At 35.3% G+C, this 14,524-nt stretch overlaps 1 protein-coding gene and 2 pseudogenes across 27 annotated transcripts in view; 1 reads left to right on the top strand and 2 right to left on the bottom strand.

Moving 5' to 3' along the window:
- LOC120889783 (uncharacterized) overlaps positions 1 to 14,524 on the top strand; it is a 259,751-nt gene that overhangs the window by 130,184 nt on the left and 115,043 nt on the right. The gene's annotated exons all lie outside the window — the stretch shown is intronic.
- On the bottom strand, positions 3,021 to 4,402 carry LOC144377247 (BRO1 domain-containing protein BROX pseudogene; annotated as a pseudogene).
- LOC144377452 (BRO1 domain-containing protein BROX pseudogene) lies at positions 13,517 to 14,243 on the bottom strand (annotated as a pseudogene).

Genomic DNA, 14,524 nt, shown 5'->3' on the forward strand with positions numbered 1-14,524 from the left:
TGTTTCAAGAACTATGTTGAACACAAGTGGTGAGAGAGGGCATACCTGTCTTGTTCCAGATGTTAGAGGGAATGTCTTCAGTTTTTCTTCATTTAGAATGATGCTAGCCTGAGGCTTAGCATAGATAGCTTTTACAATGTTAAGTTCCTGTTATCCCTAGTTTTTCTAATGTTTTGAACATAAAGGAGTGCTGTATTTTGTCAAATGCTTTCTTTGCATCTATTGAAATGATCATATGGTTCTTATCTTTAAGTCTATTGATGTGATGAATTACATTTATTGATTTCCATATGTTGAACGAACTTGCATCCTGGGGATGAATTCCACTTGATCATGGTGCATGATCTTTTTGATGTGTTTTTGTATCTGATTTGCCAGAATTTTATTGAGGATTTTTGCATCTATATTCATTAGAGATATTGGTATGAAGTTTTCTTTCTTTGAGGTGTCTTTCATTTTGGAATCAGGATGATATTGGCCTTGTAGAATGATTTTGGAAGTACTCCCTCTGTTTCTATTTCCTGAAATTGATTGTAGAGTATTGGAATTAGTTCTTCTTTAAAGGTCCTGTAAAACTCGGCTGTATATCTGTCTGGTCCTGGGCTTTTCTTGGTTAGTAATCTTTTGATGGCTTCTTCTATTTCCTCGCTTGATATTGGTCTGTTTATGTTGTGTATATCTTCCTGACTCAATCTGGACAGATCATATGACTTAAGGAATTTATCGATGCCTTCACTATCTTCTATTTTATTAGAGTATACAGTTTCAAAATAATTTCTAATTATCTTTTGTATTTCTGTAGTGTCTGTTGTGATATTGCCTTTTTTGTCCCGTATGCCAATAATTTGGGTTCTCTCTCTTCTTCTCTTCATTAGCAATGTCAATCTTACTTATTTTTTCAAAGAACCAACTTTTAGTTTTGTCAATTTTTTCAATTGTTTCTTTTGTTTCAATTTCATTGATTTCAGCTCTGATTTTAATTATTTCTTTTTTTAGGTAAAATTGCTTTTATTTTCATAAATAAAAAGATAATTCATTATACAAACAATACTTAGCAGAAGCAATACGTAAGCTGTCATAGCCTGGTATGAAATTTATGCAACGGTTAATACAAACAGTTACATCTCTCCCTAGCCTTCATGCAACTTCTTTACATTTGATCATTTCCAACACCATTTTCAAAAAATCGTTTATATAATGGGGTATTAAAGGGATAAAATGTTACCTTTGCTGAGTCAACAAAATACTATTTGAACATGTCAAAATTGACAATTATTTATTTAAATACCAGTATTAACTGTTTTACAGAAGCACTGAGCATACTGCATATTTCCATTTCATACACGGTAGTATAATCCACAAAAATATCAATGTGAAAATTTAGTAACTAGGTTAAATAAGCACTAGTACCTAAGATAAATAGGTCCTTAAGTACTGTTTAAAATTGTCAGCAGATAATATACAGAAACAAGTCAATTTGTAGTGACTGTTTACAGTGAAATTTAATATTTCCCATAAGCAGCAAAATAAAAGTATTCATTTATTGCTCCAAGTATTCTGGAAATTGTAGCTTCAAATATTAAATATTTTATATACTGAAAATAGTAGTTAGCATTTCCACATATTAAAAAAAACAAAACTTGATTTCTATGCAGCTTTTTAAAAGCGGTGAAAGCTATGATATCTGATTTAAGCAATTATTTATTTGAACACAATCTTGGTTCAGCTAGACATAATTTGTTCATTCTTCAAAATGAAATGCATATATTCCTATTTTGACACTTTATGCAGATTTTACATATTTATTAAAGGTGCGTTATGGTGTATCTATATATGTGCTCAGCACAGTGACTGGCACATAGTAAGCTCTCAAAATACACTACTTTTATTATTTCTGGTAAAAACCAATGTGTCATTTATAATAGCAAATTATCTAACACTCTAGGAGAATAATCAACACAAGATAAATCTACAGATGTGTGAATTTTGTTTAAGTATTATGCATTATTTCTCAGTTCTGTGTATATACTAAACTGTTTCAAATGATTATAATTGTTTTCCCTCCTCAACAGTGGGAACTGGACCCAGTGCTCTAGCAATATCCCCAGCCTTATTAAATCCATTTTTTAAGATTATATTGTATCTGTTCTCTAAATTTTTGCTTTGGCCTTTGACCTAAAACAATGCAATTCTAATAGGAGATATATATATATCCGAAAACCATATAAAAACAATGTACACTAAAATCAGCTAACAAAGGTATTTTACTAAAAGTTCTCTAACAAAGTAGTAATTACCAGTGTAATAACAGGACATCCTATCTCATTCATGTTTAGTTTTTTTTATTATCATGCAATATTACTTCTTCAAAAAACATTCTTCATTCTTACTGTCTTCCCTTACATATAAACATTAAACACAAAGTTCTTTCCTCTAAGTAAAAAACCCATTAGAAAAGGAATTTATAAAAAAAAAACATGGTAGGGTTTTTGAGACTGAATGAAGCAGATACAAGAATAAGAAAAAGTTCTTAGAAGTCTCAACTTACTTATAAACACTAATTTTTGAGTAAATTATAGATTCCAGTATATTTGAGGGATTTCACAGGAACATTTTCTGATCTTTAACTATTAAGAGCTTTTTCCCCCCACCAGAAAAGATAAATGACTCAGAACATGACAAGTCTGTGCTATAATTAACACAATGGTGAGGGGAAAAAGACCATCTCTGCTCAAAATTCATTCTTGTCATTCTTCTGGTATCAAATGAGAGAAAAAAATAAACATTTTTGGGAAGATAGAAAAACATAACCTGAAAAACAATTCAGGCCTATAATACATTAAGCTGAAACTTACTAACCAGAATTCAAAAAAGATCTAACCCTCAAATACACCTGTCAGAGGCACAATAAAACCTTTCAAATGTTGTCCTGATTAAAAACATGCCTACCAACTTAAAAATCAAGAACAAACGAACTAAAGGCAGATTCCCTCAGAATGTAATAATTATGCTATAAGCTTCAGAGAAATCATTTCAAGAAAAGTGTACCAAAGTTCTACAGTTTTCTCTTCTACTTGTAGAGTTCTCAGTTTTCTCTTCTACTTGTAGAATTCTAAGCACATATTGTGTTTTAGGAGATGTAGCACCCCGTGTCCTTTTGAGGTTTGATATCTGGTTCGTTCACAGGTTTTACTTCTTCATCTGGCTTAGGTTTGGCACTGTCATCCTTAGGTCTCTTGGTGAGATCAAATACAGCCAGCGTTTCTGGTGTCCAGTGAGCACTTGTAGGAGGAAATTCAAAAGGCACCTGTTCTACCAGCCCATAATTTGCTTTGAGTTCCAGCTGTGGGGCTTCTGTTGGAATTTTTTGAAAGTAAATAAATCCATTTTCTCGTTGACATTTTTCTAGGGTATTCTTCACAAGGTTTCCAAGTTTCCTAAAGAACAAATGTCCTGATGGTTTGACTGTTGGTCCAGGTCCTTTAGTTTCTACATATTCTTTACATAATGCTTGTGCTTTTGCATATAATTTTTCTGCTTCTTGCAGAGACCTGATTGCTTCACCACATTTATCACTAGCCAACAAAGTCTGACCATGATAAAAATAAGCATAAGCTGTGTAGAAACACATTTTCAAATGAAGATATTTTCTCCATTTTGCAGAACATGCAGGCTCCAAACTGGAAAAAGTATGATCAGATTTTTGATAAAAATTGGCTGTTTCATATGCCAGTGCAGCAATTAGTCCAGGAGCATGTTTAAGTTCAATTGCTCGGGCAATTGTTACTTCTTGAGCTTCAGCCTGACACTGGATAATATAAGCTTCTATGAGCCGTGCCTCTAGATCCCTTCCCTTTTCTGCAGGTGTAGTAAGTTTTGGGATATGATTTTCCTTTAAATGTTTGAAAATCCCAGCAGCAATTTTCAGGCTTTGATGGACTTCCTTTGCTTCATCTTCTGTTATGTTTTCTTTTTACGCCAGTCTTGAAGCATATTTGGTATACCAAAGAGCTGCATTAAATCCCATGGAAATTAATTCAAAAACAGCATCCTGCTGGGCACTTGGAACATGTCCTTGTAATGTATCAGTCCAATTGAAATTCTGAATATATCGCAGCAACTTGCTTTCCTGGGTAGATTCATCCAGTGAATTTATGAAACCTTCTAAGAGTGAAAAGTATGAATCTGCTGCATTCTTCATCATTTCTGGATTACAGCTCAAATCGGTGAATAATTCAAGGAGTCGTGCCCTGGATGTTCTCAAGTCATTGCAAATTTTTGAAGCAGGAGGACCAGCGGCCACACCATAGTAGTTAAGAGACAGGAGCTATAGCTTTTAAAGGGTTCCTATGAAACCAATGGGTCATTTTTTCTGGATGTTTTCTGAGAGGGGTCTGGAGCTCTGAGAGCCCACTTCCTGTTTGTTAATTATTTCTTGCCTTCTGCTGCATTTGCTCCTGATTTGTTCTTCTTTTTCTAAGGCTTTGAGATGTAGTGTGAGGTCATTTATTTGTGGCTTTTTCTCCTTTTAAGGAATGAACTCCATACAATTAATTTTCCTCTTAGTACTGCTTTCATAGGGTCACAGAGATTTTGATATGTTGTGTCTGAGTTTTCATTTACCTCTAAGAAATTTTTAATTTCCTCCTTGATGTCTTCTGTAACCCATTGTTCATTCAGTAGCATATTGTTCATTTTTCATGTGATGTAGGAATTTTTCTTCCTTATTTTATCATTGATTTTCAATTTCATTCCATTATGATCAGATAAAATGCACGGTAGTATCTCTACTCCTTTGTATTTCCTAAGAGTTGCCCTGAGACATAATATATGGTCTATTTTTGAGAAGGATCCATGTGTTGCTGAGAAAAAAGTGTATCTGCTTGATGTTGGTTGATATATTCTATATATGTCAATTAATTCTAAGTTATTAGTTGTGTTATTGAGTTCTATAGTTTCTTTATTAAACTTTTGTTTAGAAGATCTGTCCAGTGGTGAGGGAGGTTTGTTAAAATCTCCCATGATTATTGTTTTGTGATCTATTTGACTATTGAACTTGAGAAGAGCTTGTTTGATTAACATAGCTGTACCATTGTTTGGGGCATATATATTTATGATTGTTATGTCTTGTTGCTGTATGGTTCCTTTGAGTAATATGTTGTGTCCTTCTTTATCCCTTTTGATTAAGTTTGGCTTGAAGTCTATTTTATTTGATATGAATATAGACACCCCTGCTTGCTTCTGAGGTCCATGTGAGTGGTATGATTTTTCCCAACTTTTCACCTTCAGTCTGTGTATGTCTTTTCCTATCAGATGCATCTCCTGTAGGCAGCATATTGTTGAATCTTTTATTTTAATCCAGTCTACTAGCCTATGTCTTTTGATTGGTGAGTTTAAGCCATTAACATTTAGGGTTACTATTGAGATATGGTTTGTATTTCCAGTCATATTTGTTTATTTTAGTTATTTAACTTGATTTGTTTTTCCTCTTTGATTAGATTTTCCTTTACTGTACTACTTCACACTGTTGGATTTCATTGTTATTTTTTAATTTCCTCTTCATGTAATGTTTTGCCAAGGACATTTTGAAGCCTCAGTTTTCTAGCTGCAAATTCTTTTAACTTTTTTTTATCGTGGAAGGTTTGTATTTCATCTTCAAACCTGAAGCTTAATTTTGCTGGATACAAGATTCTTGGTTGGAGCACATTATCTTTCAGGGTTTGAAATATGTTGTTCCAGGATCTTCTAGCTTTCAGAGTCTGTGTTAAAAGATCAGCCATTAACCTAATTGGTTTACCCCAACATGTAATCTGCTTCCTTTATCTTGTGGCTTTTAAAATTCTCTCCTTGTTCTGTATGTTGGGCATCTTCATTATAGTGAGTCTTGGTGTGGATCTCGTGATTTTGCACATTCAGCATCCTATGGGCTTCTAGGATTTGGATTCCTGTTTCATTCTTCATGTCTGAGAAGTTTTCTAATATTGTTTCATTGAACAGATTGCTCATTCCTTTGGTTTAGACCTCTGTACTTTCCTGTATCCCAATAACTCTTAAATTTGGTCTCTTTATGCTATCCCATATTTGTTGGATGTTCTGCTCATGGTTTCTTTCCATTAGAGCTGTGTGGTTTTTGTTCTTTTCAAGATTGTATATTTTATCTTCATTGTCTGATTTTCTCTCTTCTAAGTGGTCTACTCTGTTGATGATGGATTCACTTGAGCTTTTAATTTGGTTTATTGTATCTTTCATTTCAAGGATTTCCATTTTTTTAAAAAACCTTATCTCCCTGTTGAGGTGATCTTTTGCTTCTTGCATTTGTTTATGTAGCTCCTTGTTGAAGTGATCTTTCACTGTTCTCATGTCTTCCTTGAGTTCACAAAACATTTTAACCATGTATATCCTGAACTCTTTCTCCATATTTTTTTTCTGCTGTGATGCTTCTAATGATGTGGTGTCTTGATTTGTTTGTGGTACTTTCTTCCCTTGTCTTTTCATGTTGCTTGTGTGTCTTTTCCAGTGATCTGTGGGTCTGGGGTGTTATTGTTTTTACCCTATAGGTTTGTAGTGCTCTTATAGGGTTCCAGAATCCTTTTGTTGTAGCAAAGGACAATATTAACTGATCCCAATATCAACAACATACCACCTATGAACAATTTGTTGTTATTAAGACATTTACACTATAGTCTCAATGTACAGAAATGTTGGATTCAATTATTCATCTAAAATATAATCAGTAGTTTTGTAAAATGTTTATAGTTTCTTCCAGTGTTAAAATAGTAAAATTTGGAGGGGGGAAGAAAAATGAAAGAAGAGAAAAGAGAAAGAAAAAAGGGGCATATACAATACTTCTATATTATATTATTCAGATTACTCAGTCCTCAAAATCCTATTTCATGCAAATTTCTTGGTTTCACATATGTCGAGGATGTGATGGCTGGAGGATAGAGGGATAGGTGAGAAAGAGAAAAGAACAAAACACATGAAATAAGAAACTAGGGTTGTTGCTAGTTTTAGAGATCTGTTTCTTTTCTGTTTTTCTTCACAACTAATGGGTAGGGCTCTCTAATTTTAAGCTAGTGTCTCTCCCTCAGGATGGTGTAGGTAACCAGGTAGTGAAGACTGATCCTGGTGTATGGCGTCTGGAAGTGGGGTGTGCCACCCACTAGGCTCTGCAGGGAGACACCACTCACAGATCTCTTTTTGGGACTACTCATCTGACTTGAGCACCCGGTATTGTCTCCCTCTCTTGCCTGGAGATTTCCCAGTTCCTGGTCTCTGTTAGGCTCCAAACTTTAGTCCCATCCCCTCTTTCCCACTCAGCACTTCCCACCTGTGGGACCTCTGACACCCAGGCTGACACCAGGTGGGAAGTGTGCTGATCACACTGAACACCTACCCAACTGGGAACTGTTTTTATGTTGAGTGGTCACTGTGCCGAAATCACCGCTTCGGGGCGGGGCAGGAGTTGGATACCTGGTAACTGGCCAGATGGAGATTCAATCTGAGAGCTGAGAATGGCCCCCACCAAAATGGTGAGAAAGCTTATCCAAGATGGAATAACTACTTCCATGGCTGGGGTGTCTGGTTAGGTGTAGGGAGCCAGGAGATGGTGTTGTGCTGTGAGCTGGTAGAAGCCGAGTGACCTGTGTGGGAGCAAAGTGCAGTCTAGAGTTCTTCAGAGGTGCTGATAGGTGATTCTGCTAAGTAACTTGAGAGCTTTATTTTTTTTTTAGAGAGAGAGAGAGAGAGAGAGAGAGAGAGAGAGAGAATTTTTCATATTTATTTTTTTTAGTTCTCGGCGGACACAACATCTTTGTTGGTATGTGGTGCTCAGGATCGAACCCGGGCCGCACGCATGCCAGGCGAGCGCGCTACCGCTTGAGCCACATCCCCTGCCCAACTTGAGAGCTTTATGTGAGCTAGAACTGTGGGCTTTGGATTTCTAGCGCCAGAGGTCCAGAGTCCTACTCAAATGCTGAGGCTCTGAGCCCTGCATGGTGGTCAGAGTGCTGGTGATTTTTGCAGAAATCAGCTGTATAGGTGTCCTCTTACAGTCCCTGAGATGCAGTATTCCAACTTGGTGAGACTTAGGTCATGGAGCAACATAGAGTCCTGCTTTCCTCTGGCCCATCATCATGGAATCCCTACAAAAATGTTAATAGCAACTATTTGATATAAGATTGAATATTGCTTATATTGGGATCTGTTAACAGTGTGCTTCCCCTCAAAGGAGAGGTATTAAAACCCTACACGAGCACTATAAACCTGTAGGGTAAAAACAGTAATGCTTTGGATCCACAGTGCTAGAAGGGAAGACAGATGATCAATATGAATAGACAAGGGAAGAAAGTACCCCAAATAAATCAAGATATTACATTATTAGAATCCATTGCCAACACAGCAGCAGAAATGACAGAGAAGGAGTTCATAATTAAAATGTTCTGTGAATTAATGGATAACATAAGAGAGCAAATTCAGGCAGCAAGAGATCATTTTGATAAAGACCTACATAATTAAATATAGGAAGCAAAAGATTACTTCAATAGGGAGATAGAGGTACTAAAACAAAACAAAACAAAAACAAAAAAACAAAACAAATTCTTGAAATGAGTGAAATAATAAACCAAATTAAATGTTCAATTGACAGCATCATCAATAGATTAGACCACTTGGAAGACAGGACCTCAAATGATGAAGACAAAATATATAACCTTGAAAAGAACATAGACCACACAGTGAAGATGGAAAGAAACCATGAGTAGGACACTCAAGAAATATGGGATAATGTAAAAAGCCCAAATTTAAGAGTTATTGGGATGTAGGAAGGCATAGGTTTCCAAACAAAAAAGGAATGAACAATCTACTCAATGAAATGATATCAGAAAATTTTCCCAACATGAAGAAATTGGAAATCCAGAAAAAAAAAAAAAGACGCATACAGGATGCTAGATGTACAAAAACACAACAGATCCACACCAAGGCACATTATAATGAAAATGCTTAGCATACAGAATAAGGAGAGAATTTTAAAAGCAATGAGAGAAAGGAGTCAGATTACATATAGAGGGAAACCAGTTAGATTATGTGCATATTTTTCAACCAAGACCCTGAAAACTAGAAGAACCTAGAACGACATATATCCAGCTCTAAAAGAAATTGGATGCCAATTAAGAATCTTATATTCAGAAAAATTAAGCTTTGTATTTGATGATGAAATAAAAACCTTCCATGGTAAACAAAAGTTAAAAGAGTTTACAATTAGAAAACCTGCATTATAGAACATTCTCTGCAAAATATTCCATGAAGAGGAAGTGAAAAACAACAGAGGAAGGTACTATACTAACGGAAAAACTAATCAAAGGAGAAACCATGTCAAGTTAAATAACAATAATAAACAAAATGACTGGGAATACAATCACGTCTCAATAAAAACCCTGAATGTTAATGGCTTAAACTCTCCAAACAAAATATGCAGGCTAGCAAACTAGAACCCAAATAAAAAATAAAAATAAAAATGCCAACAATATGCTGCCTCTAAGAGACTCATCTCATAGGAAAAGACATACACAGACCTAAGGTGAAAGGTTGGGAAAAATCATAACACTCATATGGATTGTAGAAGCAAGCAGGGATATCCTTCCTCATGTCAAATAAAGTAGACTTCAAGCTAAAGTTAAACAAAAGGGATAAAGAAGGACATTTCATACTGCTCAATGGTACCATACATCAACATGATATAACAATAATAAATATATATGCCATGAACTATGGAGTGTCTATATTCATCAAATAAACCCTTCACAAGTTCAAGAGTGAGATAGACCACAACACAATAATTCTGGGTGATTTTAACACACCTCTTTCACCACTGGATAGATCATCCAAATGAAAGCTGAACAAAGAATCTATAGAACTTAATAATATAATCAATAACTTAGACTTAACTGACATATATAGAATATGTCATCCTTCAACAAGAGAATACGCTTTCTTCTCAGCAGCACATGGGTCCTTCTCTAAAATAGACCATATATTATGCCACAAAGCAACTCTTAGCAAATACAAAAAAGTAGAGATACTTCCCTACATTCTAACAGATCATAATAGAATGAAATTGTTAATCAATGATAAAATAAGAAATAAAAGTACTTCAACACCTGGAGTCCAAATAATATGCTACTGAATGAACAATGGTTGCATAAGACATCAAGAAGGAGATTAAAAGATTCTTAGAGGTAATTGAGAACACTGATACAACAAATCAAAATCCCTGGGACACTATGAAGGCAATCCTATGAGGAAAGATCATTACATGGAGTTCATTTTTTAAAAGAAGAAAAACTCAACAATTAAATGTCCTAACATTACATCTCAAAGCCCTAGAAAAAGAAGAGCAAATCAACAACAAAAGCAGACAAGAAATAATTAAAATCAGAGCTGAAATCAATCAAATTGAAACCAAAGAAACAATTGACAAAGCAATAAATTGGTTCTTTGAACAAGTAAATCAAATTGACAGATTCTTAGCCATGTTAATGAAGAGAAGGAGAGAGAAAACTCAAATTACTACTGTACTTGATGAAAAATGGAAATATCACAACAGACACTACAGAAATACAGAAGATAATTAGAAATTACTTTGAAAACTTGTACTTCAATAAAATAGAAAATTTCAAAGGCATTGACAAATTTCTAGAGTCATATGTTTTGCCCAAATTGAATCAGCATGATATACACAAATTAAACAGATTAATTTTAAGCAATGCAATAGAAAACGCATCAGAAGCCTATCAACCAAGAAAAGCCCAGGACCAGATGGATACATAGACGAGTTCTACGAGACCTTTAAAGAAGAATTAATACCAATACTTATCAAATTATTTTGTGAAATAGAAAAAGAGGAAGCACTTCCAAACTCATCCTAAGAACATTCTTATTCCAAAACTAGGCAAAGACATATCAAAGAAAGAAAACTTCAGACAAATATCTCATTATAATGAGCACAGATGCAAAAATTCTTAATAAAATTCTGGCTAATCACATACAAAAAGGTATCAAAAAGATAGTGTACCACAATGAAGTGGGTTTCATTTCAGGGATGCAAAGTTGGTTCAACATATGGAAATCAATAAATGTAATCCATCACATTGATAGAATTAAAGATAAGAACCATATGATCAATTCAGTAGATACAGAAAAGGCATTTGACAAAATACAGCACCCTCTTTATGTTCAAAACACTAGAAAAACTAAGGATAACAGGAACATATCTCATAAAAGCTATCTATGCTAAGCCCCAGACCAACATCATTCTAAATGGAGAGTAATCAAAAGCATTCCCTCTAAAAACTGGAATAAGACAGGGATGCTCTCTTTCACCACTTCTATTTCACATAATTCTTGAAACACTGACTAGAGCAATTAGATGAAAGAAATTAAAGGGGTACAGATAGGTAAAGAAGAACTCAAATTAGCACTATTTGCTGACAATATGATTCTATACCCAGAGGACCCAAAGAATTCCAACAGAAAACTTCTAGAACTAGTAAGTGAATTCAGCAAAGTAGCAGGATATAAAACCAATACTCATAAATCAAAGGCATTTCTGTATATCAGTGACAAGTCCTCTGTGAGGAAAATGAGGAAAACTCTACCATATCCCCCCCAAAATACTTGGGAATCAACTTAACAAAACAGGTGAAAGACCTCTACAATGAAAATTACAGAATGCTAAAGAAAGAAATTTAAAAAGACCTTAGAAGGGGCTGGGGATGTTTCTCAAGTGGTAGCACGCTCGCTTGGCATGCGTGTGGCCCAGGTTCTATCCTCAGCACCACATACAATGTTGTGTCCACCGAAAACTGAGAAATAAATATTGAAATCAATCAATCTCTCTCTCTCTCTCTCTCTCTCTCTCTCTCTCTCTCTCTCTCTCTCTCTCTCCCTCTCTCTCTCTCTCTCTCCCTCTCTCTTAAAAAAGACCTTAGAAGATGGAAAGATCTACCTTGTTCTTCTTGAATAGGCAGAATTAACATTGTCAAAATGATCATACTATGAAAAGCACTGTACAGATTTAATACAATCCTAATCAAAATTCCAATTACATTCCTCATATAGAAAAAGTAGTCATGAAATTCATCTGGAAAAATAAGAGCCCCAGAATAGCTAAAGCAATCCTTAGCAAGAAGAGTGAAGCAGGTGGTATCACTATACTAGACTTTAAGCAATTCTATAGAGCAATAGTTACAAAAAAAATAGCATGGTATTGGCACCAAAATAGACTTGTAGACCAAGGACACAAAATTACAATTATCTTATATTAGAAAAATGTGGTAAAAACATACATTGGAGAAAAGATAGCCTCTTCAACAAATGGTGCTGGGAAAACTGGAAATCCATATGCAACAAAATGAATTAAACCCCTATGTCTCACTATGCACAAAACTCAAGTCAAGTGGACTGAGAACCTAGGAATTAAACCAGAGACACTGAAACTAATGAAGAAAAAGTAGGCCCCAATCTCTATCATGTTGGATTATGCCCTGACTTTCTTAATAAGATTTCTATAGTACAAGAATTAAAATCAAGAATCAATAAATGGGATGGATTCAATGTAAAAAAGCTTTTTCTCAGCAAAAGAAACAGGGAGGTGAATAGACAGCCTATATTTTGGGAGCAAATGTTTACCACATGCACATCAGATAGAGCACTAATATCTAGGGTCTACAAAGAACTCAAATCTTAACACCAAAAAACGAAATGACCCAATCAATAAATGGGCCAAGGAACTGAACAGACACTTCTCAGATGATGAAATAAAATCAATCAACAAATATATGAAAAAAAATGTTCAACATCTCTAGCTATTAGAGAAATGCAAATCAAAACTACTCTAAGATTTCATCTCACTCCAGTCAGAATAGCAGCTATTAAGAATACAAACAACAATAAGTGTTGGAAAGGATGCGGGGGGAAAAGCACACTCATACATTGCTGGTGGGACTGCAAATTGGTGCAGCCAATAAGGAAAGCAGTATAGAGATTTCTTGGAAAACTTGGAATGGAATCACCATTTGACCCAGCTATCCCTCTCCTCAGTCTATACCCAAAGGCTTAAAAACAGCATGCTACAGTGATACAGCCACATCAATGTTTATAGCAGCATAATTCACAATAGCTAAACTGTCGGACCATCCTAGATGCCATTCAGTAGATGAATGGCTAAAGGAAATATGGTATATATACATAAAGGAATATTAATTAGAATTAAAAAAGATTAAAATCATGGCATTTGCAGGTAAATGGGTGGAGTTAGAGAATATAATTCTAAGTGAAGTTAGCCAATCCCAAATACCCAAATGCTGAATGTTTTCTCTGATATAAGTATGTTGATTCATAATGGTGTTGTGGGAGTGGTAAGAATGGAAGGCGTAGAGGAACTCAAGAGAGGCCAAAGGGTGGGAGGGAAAGGGAGGAGCATTGGGGTAGAAAAGATGGTGGAATGAGATAGACATCATTACCCTAAGTAATGATAAAAATTGGCTGTTTCATATGCCAGTGCAGCAATTTTAGTCCAGGAGCATGTTTAAGTTCAATTGCTCGGGCAATTGTTACTTCTTGAGCTTCAGCCTGACACTGGATAATATAAGCTTCTATGAGCCGTGCCTCTAGATCCCTTCCCTTTTCTGAGGTGTAATAAGTTTTGGGATATGATTTTCCTTTAAATGTTTGAAAATCCCAGCAGCAATTTTCAGGCTTTGATGGACTTCCTTTGCTTCATCTTCTGTTATGTTTTCTTTTTACGCCAGTCTTGAAGCATATTTGGTATACCAAAGAGCTGCATTAAATCCCATGGAAATTAATTCAAAAACAGCATCCTGCTGGGCACTTGGAACATGTCCTTGTAATGTATCAGTCCAATTGAAATTCTGAATATATCGCAGCAACTTGCTTTCCTGGGTAGATTCATCCAGTGAATTTATGAAACCTTCTAAGAGTGAAAAGTATGAATCTGCTGCATTCTTCATCATTTCTGGATTACAGCTCAAATCGGTGAATAATTTAAGGAGTCATACCCTGGATGTTCTCAAGTCATTGCAAATTTTTGAAGCAGGAGGACCAGCGGCCACACCATAGTAGTTAAGAGACAGGAGCTATAGCTTTTAAAGGGTTCCTATGAAACCAATGGGTCATTTTTTCTGGATGTTTTCTGAGAGGGGTCCGGAGCTCTGAGAGCCCACTTCCTGTTTGTTAATTATTTCTTGCCTTCTGCTGCATTTGCTCCTGATTTGTTCTTCTTTTTCTAGGGCTTTGAGATGTAGTGTGAGGTCATTTATTTGTGGCTTTTTCTCCTTTTAAGGAATGAACTCAATACAATTAATTTTCCTCTTAGTACTGCTTTCATAGGGTTCCCGAGATTTTGATATGTTGTGTCTGAGTTTTCATTTACCTCTAAGAAATTTTTAATTTCCTCCTTGTTGTCTTCTGTAACCCATTGTTCATTCAGTAGCATATTGTTCATTTT

This window comes from Ictidomys tridecemlineatus, chromosome 4 (genome assembly GCF_052094955.1).
Source record: "Ictidomys tridecemlineatus isolate mIctTri1 chromosome 4, mIctTri1.hap1, whole genome shotgun sequence".
NCBI classification, from domain to species: domain Eukaryota; kingdom Metazoa; phylum Chordata; class Mammalia; order Rodentia; family Sciuridae; genus Ictidomys; species Ictidomys tridecemlineatus.